Consider the following 9,546-nt stretch of genomic DNA (forward strand, 5'->3'; position numbering starts at 1 on the left):
ACAACGCAGCGTGCTACTCGCTGGTAATAAGCGCGTTATAAAAGAAAAATTATGATAAATTACTATAATTAATTATCACTGAAGTAAGGGTACATTGCTGATGATTACCTTGATTATTTAAAACACAATACCAGCTAAATAATCCTTTACATTAAACGTAACACACTGTACAATTTTTGGATCCAGGAATTATTGATCTAGTAGAGAGAAAACCTGATGTTGTTTGTGACTTTGCAAAACAAAATAAAAAAAGTGTGTGAGGAAATATAAAAAAAATACCTTCACCATTTTATAGCATCCGAAAGCAAGGTACATTCAGATTTTACTAACTGGATAGTTTTATTACAATTTCCTTATAGCATTAAATCAGCCTTGCACTAGTAAATCGAATCTTAGGATTTTCAATTTGAATCCTATTTTTGAAAAATTTAAATGATTCCGATTTATAAAATAAGTCGGTATCTGAACAGGATGTCATGATTTGGTGGCATGATGCCGAATCCCGCCCGCTTGTGATCCATTGAAGGAATGTCTTCTTCTGGATTAACTAACTCCAACTCAAAGTAGGTCAACATAAGGAATACAAATTGCCTCAGTACATTGGCAGCAAAGAAACGGCCAGAACACATTGTGTCACCTGCACCAAAGGGCATAGTGAAATATTTCAATCTGATCCCATTCTTGTAGAAATCTAGTTTTTTGGTGCCATCAGCATTAAGGAATCGGTTGTATTTGAAAAGATGAGGCTCTGGGTGGACTTCCGGATCCATTTGGACAGCAATGTAGGGGAACATGGCAACTCTGTCCTCTTTGTGGATAGCGTACTCCCAACTATCTGCCATCTTGAGAGTCATGTCCTCCAGCACAACTTTAACAATCATTGGAGCAACTGCTAGTCTCAGAGCTTCTTCCATTGCAGTTAAGAACGGTGTCCAGTCAAAGTATCTAAAACAAAAGGATCGAATACAATAGGGTTGAGTCAAAAGGACAGAAAAAGAAGGTTGAATGCTTTTTTTTTAAATGTATGTATTTTTTTTGGTTTCCGTATAGGAATAAAAAGTGTTTTTTATACTAAAAACAGGGGCTTGGGAGGGGACCCCTTCCAAAAAAAAAATCGACCTTTTTTATCAGTCCTATTGTATTTCGATCCTTTGTATTCGATCCTCTCACCCATAACCGTTAAGAACAGGCGTCTTCAAAATCATGTGCCTAGTGATGTTCAGTAGAGAACCATCTGGTGTTACCTCTTGCTCAGATGCTCTAATGACTTGGTTAATTTCTTCTTTCACAGCCTTTAAGGCTTCTGGATTCTTCATCAAGAACCAGAGAATCCAGAAGCCGGCAGGATCAGTATTTGTTTCGGATAACCACAGAAGCAGAAACAAGCTCCTCTCCAACATACAGCCTGGCACCCTGTTTTCTATGAAAAACGTTTGCTGATCAGTGACCCACTGACTGATATTATCTTTGTTCATCTGGTTCTTCATAGATAGTTTAGTCCAGAAGTATTTTTTCAGTCGTTCAACTTCCTGCTTACCCTCGGGAGGAAGCCTGTCAAAAGCCGACGAGGGGAACATATTGTCAAATTTTCGGAACTCATGAAATAATTCTTCTGAAATAATTCTGTCAATTTCCATGGCCTTTTCTCTGCTTCCTGCTTGCTTGGCTGACTCATTTTCCAAACAAGATAGCTAGCACGAAAAATAATATTGAAGCTGAACTGAAAAAGTTCTCTCTGTTACCAGGACCTGCTAAAATGATCACTCATTGCCTGAGTTATGTCCACAAGACCACTGCCCATTAGGTGGGTCTTGGTAGATTTATGCAGAGGTTCAAGGCTTGATGTATTATCATAGCCAAAGAGTTTAACTAACCATTATCACCATCCATCTTAGATGAAATTTCTTTGACCACTGATTGAAAAGATAGAGTGTCCACTAGAAAAGTGTAATAGGCACCTCCAACCTGCACTGTGAAAATATCCCTATGTTTCTTCTGCATCTTAAGTAAAAATGCGGGCGAGTTTTTTCTCAAAGCCAGACCATGACCCAGCCACGGAATACTGCCACGGCCTTTGTCCAAAGTGGGTTCATTTGGTCTTTGCAGGCGGAATAGTCCAAGACGGTATAAACCACACAGCATGGTGACTTACAGAGTTAAAATGAGTGGCAGAAAGCAAGCAATCACTGCAAGCACATATGATTTCTGATGTTGCTTTGCCTAAAGGTAAAAGAAAATATATATTGAGATTCTATGAAAAACTCAAATAGCAAGTAGTTGAAACAGTAGTGCTGTTTTGATATACATGATACAATGTTTGCAGTTTGGAAACAATGAAAATAACAGATGTCAGAATTGCTCAGATTAATGGTAACCGATATAGCAACTTTGAACGTTCAAATACTCATTTGGCAGTGCCAGGATTAACAGACCTTTGATGAACATAATGCTGTACAATGATTTCACCAATTGAGTACTCTGGCCAGCTACTTCACAGGCTTTTCCTTTGACTTGTCTTTGCTTGTTCCATGTAGTTGTGGAAGGTGTGATTGCTTTTAAATGCAAGTCAAATGACATTACCCACGTCTCTCTTCCTCGTCCCAGCACTTATGTCATGAAGCCCAGCCTCCCCAACAGGAACCCTTTTTCTTCTTCTTTTTAACTGGAGATATATTACCTCCTTACGACCCACAATCCTTTGTTAACACTTGTTCTGTCATCTGGACAGGACCCAGGAGATCTCCCTGGAGCAGGGCTCTGAGGGGCAACGTGGAGAGCCCCTCTGCACCCCTTCCAGTGGGGTACAGGTGGGCATATGAGGCAGCAGGATCTTGTGCCCCTGTCGGTTGAGGGGGCCCAATTGAGCGGGGAAATCCCTGGTGGATGGGGGAAAGCTCTCAGGCCTCCAGCAGGGTGAGGGGGCCAGATGGAACTACACTAGGACCCGGGTGCAGAGACCGGAGCTGTGGTAAAGAGATCCGGACCTGGAAGCTGCTTTCTTTGATGTGCCGATTTGGCACCGCCTGTTAGTGCTGGGCGCGGGCGGTGTCCCTGCATGTACAGGGCATCGGGGCCTGGAGAGTCGGCACTCATGTTTCTTGGGCACTTGGGCGGCATGCAGTGTGCCAACCAGAGGTTGGCAGCTGCCGACGGAGTCCTGGATGGCGCACCATGTTGTGGTTGGCATTGTGCAGCGCATTTCAGAAGGACGCAGAACCTGGTAGTTGCTAGGTTACCAGGTTAGTGCATCCTCCAGGCTCTGTGCGATGCTTCTGGGAGTCACAGTTTGTAGTGGTTTCTGCTCCCTGTTGTTGTTCCAGGCTCCTGATGGAAAAAGGAAGGATAAGAAACGACATGTGCAGGACTCCTCTTCTGGTTCCTCTAGTCCTGAAAGGGGGGACTGGAAAAATAGGGCAACAGCTAAAAAGATGTTGGAACTGAAGTATTCCCTATCCTAGAAAGAGATTAGGGACATCATGAAACTGGCCATTAAAGAACACGAGGACAGAAGGAACAGGAAACTGTCCCCTTCTTCCTCTTCTTCCTCCTCATCCTCTTCCTCCCCCTCCATGGCAGGATCCTTAGGTTCTGAAGAAGAGGAAGCCAAAGGGAAATATTTAGACCTGGAGTAGGTAGAGGCGGGTTTGGCTCAAGTATGGGACAGCATATGGTTTTCCGATCCTGTGGCCCTAGGAGGTTCTTCTCTCTCAGAAGCGCAAGCTCACGCCAAAAATAAGGCTCGTCCTCATTTCTCATGGAAAATGTTGATGTGGATGACATCCTTGGCCAGCCTTGTTGGCAGATCCTCTATGGCAGCAGAGGAAGCAGTGGTATGGGATCCTGTGAACAAGAAATGTAATGCAGCAATGAAGAAGGTTCACGTGGCGGCCCATCTAGCAATCAGGGTTAATGTCTCTGGATCCTACACAACAGAAACTGATGGAACCTTTTGCCTGACCTAGTGTATTACGGTGTGAGAGGGTCTGCTATGGCCATGGGGGCAGGTATTGAAGCCAGATGACACATCCACATCCGACACATCCACATATGAGACTGGTAGCCGAAGGGTTCTCAGAAGGGTTCTCAGAAGGTCATGGCTCTCAAGATCCCCTTTGAAAGCAACAAGTTATTCAATGACACCTTCTAGGACAAAGTGCAAAAGGTGTTTCATGCCGAATGCAGACTAATAGAGAAAGAAAAGTTTGTCCACCTGACAGGACCTAGAACTTTTCATTGGGCTGTAAGGATAAACTCTTTCAGAGACAGGATGGATTTAGTACCCTACCAGGAAAAGTGAATTTGCCTGTTCGGATACTAATGTCCTGACAACCACAGAAGGGTTCCAGTGGGGGGAAGACTCTGGCTCTTTTACAAGACTTTGAAATAGTGGTCTGCAGATGCTTGGGCACATCAGACAGTTCTAAGGGGGTACCTAAAAGACTTTACAACCCCTCCTGTGCAGTTAGCCATGATCACAACTCCAAAGCGAAAGACAGTCAGAAAAGGCCATGTTGCATGTCATTCAGGAGCTCTTACAAAAGGGGGCTATTGTCAGGGTTCCCCGGGCCCAGCAGGGTCGGGTGTTCTGCTCCATTGCCTTCCTGGTCCCAAATCCATCCGGGAAATTCAGGTTGATCTTGGGCCTGAATGACCTGAATATGTTTATGAGAGGGGAGTGTTTAAAGATGGAATCCCTTGATATCCGGAGGGGACTGGCTGTTGTCCCTGAACCTGCAGAATGCCTATTACCATAAAGCCATCAGTCCTGCTCAGCAGAAATATCCCAGGTTGGCAGTGGCGGGATAGCATTATCAATTCTGGGTTCTCCCCTTTGAGTTGAAAACAGCCCCTTGGGACTTTACCAAGATCGGTGCCCCCTGGGTGGTCCAACTTCATCTCCAAGGCATTCATGTCTTCCCATAGCTGGATGACTGGCTTATCAGGGCCGGTGATATGAAGTTGAAGTTGGTGTGCAAATCACTGGAGGAATGGGGTTTCCTGGTGAAGTGGGAAAAATCTCAACTACTTCCCTTTCAAGATCTGACCTTCATACGGGCTCGGTTTTGCCCCAGAGAGGTGAAGGTGTTCCTCCCCAAGGGGAGAGCATTTCACCTCCAGGCTGCACTGTCAAGGGTTTTACTGAAAGAGTGGGCTTCGGTTTCATCTCAGGCTACTGGTCTCCCACCGTCTCGATCATTGGCTTCCGGCTTCCCAATCCTTTGAGTCTCACTTTCCTGTGACGCAGGAGTTGAGGGAGGTTCTGGAATGGTGATTGCAGCTGAGGCACCTCAGGAAGGGGATAGGTCTTGACACACCCTCGAGGATAATTCTTACCAAAGATGCCATCGGTGTGGGTTGGAGGGCCATCCTGGGGTCAAGAACCGTACGGGGGAAGTGGACCTCAGAGGAGAGCCTCAGGTCCTGAAACTTGAAGGAATTGTCTGCGATTGCCAGCATCCTGAGGGGGTTTGCTGGGGGTGATGAGGAAGAGAAATGTAGAGTTAACGCTCTGATTAATTACATGTAATTGTCATAACTCCTGCTCCTACTCTTCCTCATCACAGTACTGACTTCCCTCCCTGCCCTCCAATGATTTCGAAGGTCCCATGATCCAACTTGGTAAAACTAACAAAGCTTTGTGGGTCATGAGGGAGGTAATAGGCCTGTACAAACAAAAAGATTTGCAGAGGCTATGACGTTAGTATTGTGCTGAGGAAGAGTAGGACTAACAAAGATTACTGGTAAGTAATCAAGGCATTACAGAAGGATCAAAGTAAAAGTAGAAATTACCACCCACAATATACAAAGAATTAACATCAAGTTTATTAAATACCTCTGACCTGCTAAATCTTGGAGTAACTTCGATACAGCTTTGAATAGATTATCATCTTTATGGTCTTAGGTTACACCTGGGGGGAAAGGGCTTTCGTTCTTTTGTTAAACTCCTCTCCATTTATTTAGTTTTTCCTTCTTAGCTGACTATTTCCCTACCCTAAATGTGATGTGCAGTGGAGTTTATGTGCTATCTGCCAAGGTCAATAGATTTTCATGCTTCTTTTCTACTTTTGATAGAGATACATCTGAACATGCCACCTCTTCTAACAGCATACCCGAAACCCATCCAAGGAGGATACCCTCAACACATCTCGTACCACTTCTACAAAATACTCACAAACCCACTGGCAGTCACTCCTCAGTCAAATCCTGACTTCTCCCAAACTTTCAGCGCCTCATTGATCATTATCCAAACCCGGTAGGCTTTCAATTCAGCTCTCTCCCTCCCACCTGGTCCCCCTATCATAAACCACCCCCTCACTTCAACTAGCATTACCCTCTGAATTGCAACGTGGCCAGCTAAATTGGCCTTGCATCACTAAATGCCTTGGAAGCAGTTCTGACCTCCACCCCTCCACTTGGCTGACTCACCTACTCTTTTCACACACCCCAGGCACCCTAAAAAAACAGAAGAAATAAACACCTCGCTTCCCTGGCTATTCCAATTGAGCCAAACTCCCCCGACCTCCCTCCATGACATAATAAAAGGACACACACCTACACCCTCTAAACCACCACCACACCTCAAAACCCAGTGAAATCCCTCCTCAAACTGCTACAAAGCCCTCAAAGCCTGCAAGCCAAGCACTTCACCGACCGCAACAAGAGGATATTGTCCCTTGATTCCCCACACCCAATTGGATCTTCAGCTCCAAAACAGAGACCAACAGCCTCTAATCCTCCCACTAACATCACAGACTCTCCCTCTACAGATCTACAGCATTGCAGCAACTGGCACACATTCACTTCCTCCCTCGCATACACCTTCAACACTCCAAACCACATTACCAATCAACCTCTCAGCCTCTCTGGACATTCTATGCTTCCCCCCACAACCACCAAGACTGCATCTTTGCACATTGAAACACATTGTGTATAGGCGCTGTATAAATAAACAATCATATCATATCATCTTTTACCCGCTTCCTCCCCCTCTGCCTCAAGCCAACCGCTTCCCTCTGTAGACAACCCTCCAACACACCAAGCTCCCACTTAGCACCTAATCCCCCCAAAACTCCAAGCCACTCTACCAATTAACCTCCTGATCTCTCCACCGACCCTAGCATTTTTCACAAAACCTCCAACACCATCTAAGCCTTCTCATTCCTTCATACACCTCCATATTGAGCCATCCCCCTCCCTCTGGGATAATCCCTCCTCCACACAATCTGCTACCCAGTATCTAACCTCGCCAGCCTCAAACAATCACTTAAAAAGGCACCTGAAATGTATTCTCATCAATGCCAGATCAGTCTGAAAAAAAAACATCATAATATATATGAACTAATCTTAACAGAATGTCCAACATACTCTTCATCACTGAAACCTGGTTCTTTCAAGATTTCCTCCTGATTGCATATGAAGCCTTCCCACTGGGCTACAAACAAATTGTCCACAACTGGGCCAGCAGGGCAGACGCCATTGACATCCTCAACAAAGCCTGTCTCGCTGCGGCACACAATGACAACTGGCCCCTTAATCCAGGTTGCAATTCTTTCTTGGTCAAATTCCTACTCTTCCCCCTTATCTGCACACAGCTTCTTGAGTATGTACGGACCCCACGGACACAAAAGAAGCTTTGTGGAAACCCTTAGCAATTCTGTCACAGCCATCCTGGCCTCACAACCCCACCTAACATTCAAAATTTAGTTTGATATGCCCCTTAACCAAATGACCCAGATCACTACTGGACAACCTGGAACTTTGCAGCTAACACAGCTAATCTCAGTCCCAACCCACTCTGCTCGTCACACCCTATATGCAATCTTCGGATCCCCCAACCACCTCACCACAATACCACCCCACCCGCTCGTATGGTTAGACCATTCCCCCATCTTCTTTGTCCTATCCTCAGGGGACTTCCCCCCTCATTTGGAAACCACCGACCACTAACCCAGTCCCACCTCTGGAAAGAAATCAAAGTGACCCTGCATCACGCAGAGATATTACTTATCTCACAGACTACCCTTTCTCTTTCCCAAGTAAGGTTGGTGGGCCTCATCACGAGTTGGGCGGTATCCTAGTGGTAAATCTATTAGCTGGGATCACAAGTTGCAGTGGTGCAGTAACTCCCCATTTTTGAAAATCATGGTACTCAATGGGGCATTTTCTGTGCAATTAATGCAGCACTAATACCGCTCTAGTATTTGCGCTGAAAACGGGGGGAAAGTTGGCTGATTTACCCCCGAGCACAGAGCTTGAGGTGAGCCCTCTGACTTTCTGTCCAACTCATAGTTGGACGGAGCAGTAATGCAGCGGTAATAGAGTTACCTCTGCAATTTCACTGGTCTGCCCAAATTTTGATGAGGCCCCCCATCTCTAACTTTGATTTTTTGGCTTCCTGAAGCACTGAACTCCATATCACCCTTCAGATCCTTCTCAAACAGAAAATGGCATTAAGCCAGATGGTTCACTCCAACCAGCAAAAACATGAAAATCTAGAAGCATGTGCTGGAGCGTAGATGGTGCACATATCCATCTTCAGCCAACAGACTTACCTGTGCCTCCCAACTCAAACTCTACCGTTCAGGATCGACACCCAAACCAAAATTTACATTCACTAGAGCTCCTACGATAAAAAATGTTGTGAGCCCTTCATTTTCTGACATTCAACCAACCACTTCCACGTGGCTACAACAACCAGGTGGTTTTCACAAATGTGGCCATTGTAACCAATGTCCTTGGGCTGTAACCAAATGCAAAACCTTTTGTGACAAATTTGGATCACGAAATTGATATACGTGATTTCATTAACTGCAAAACTACCTATGTGGTCTATGCCATTATCTGTACCTGTGAGAAATTGTATGTGGGCAGCACTATCCGTCAACTTCGTATCCGAATAAGGGAACATCTGTCCAGTCTCAGGATGCCCGAACCGAAATCACCTTTGGCTGTTCACTGGCAATTGGAACATCAGCTGGACAATATTGCTGACTTGCGTTTCATTGGTTTAATGAAGGCACATAGGGGGAAAAGGGGTGGCAATCTTCAACTGAAATTACGCCAAATGGAGGCCAAACTTATTTGTTTTTTTACGTTGTACCACACAGGGTCTTAATACTGATCATGAGATGTCTGTGTTTTTATAACATCTTCCTGTTTATATGTATAATTAATTAACATGACCCTCTAGCAGTGACTGGAGTCGCACTACGCCGGAGCCCCTCCATCTTACTTGCGGCACTAGCACCTAACACTCCAAATTCGTTTTGTTTTTTCTTACTTCTTTTATTGTGTGGTTTTTATGCCTAATTTCTTGCTCCACCTAGTTCGATTAGCATATACCATACCATGATTATGATTCGATCCAGCTTCATCAAATCTGTGTTATGAGTCTTATTGTTATTTGGATTCCCATTATTCATATTATTGCTGCATATTTACTGGCACTTCTGCCTTTTTCTCTTCCCTGTTTGGACCTACCATACTACCTGCTCTCCCTTTGTATGGTTCACTTTTATGTCAAGTTTTGGGTTCATTTACCATTAC

General features: G+C 44.9%; 1 pseudogene; it reads right to left on the reverse strand.

Moving 5' to 3' along the window:
- Nucleotides 1-443: 443 nt before the first annotated feature.
- LOC138568787 (7-alpha-hydroxycholest-4-en-3-one 12-alpha-hydroxylase-like) lies at nucleotides 444-2,142 on the reverse strand (annotated as a pseudogene).
- Nucleotides 2,143-9,546: the final 7,404 nt, after the last annotated feature.

The sequence above is a fragment of the Ambystoma mexicanum genome, chromosome 2q (genome assembly GCF_040938575.1).
Source record: "Ambystoma mexicanum isolate Mex_15411 chromosome 2q, UKY_AmexF1_1, whole genome shotgun sequence".
In the NCBI taxonomy this organism is placed as follows: Eukaryota; Metazoa; Chordata; class Amphibia; order Caudata; family Ambystomatidae; genus Ambystoma; species Ambystoma mexicanum.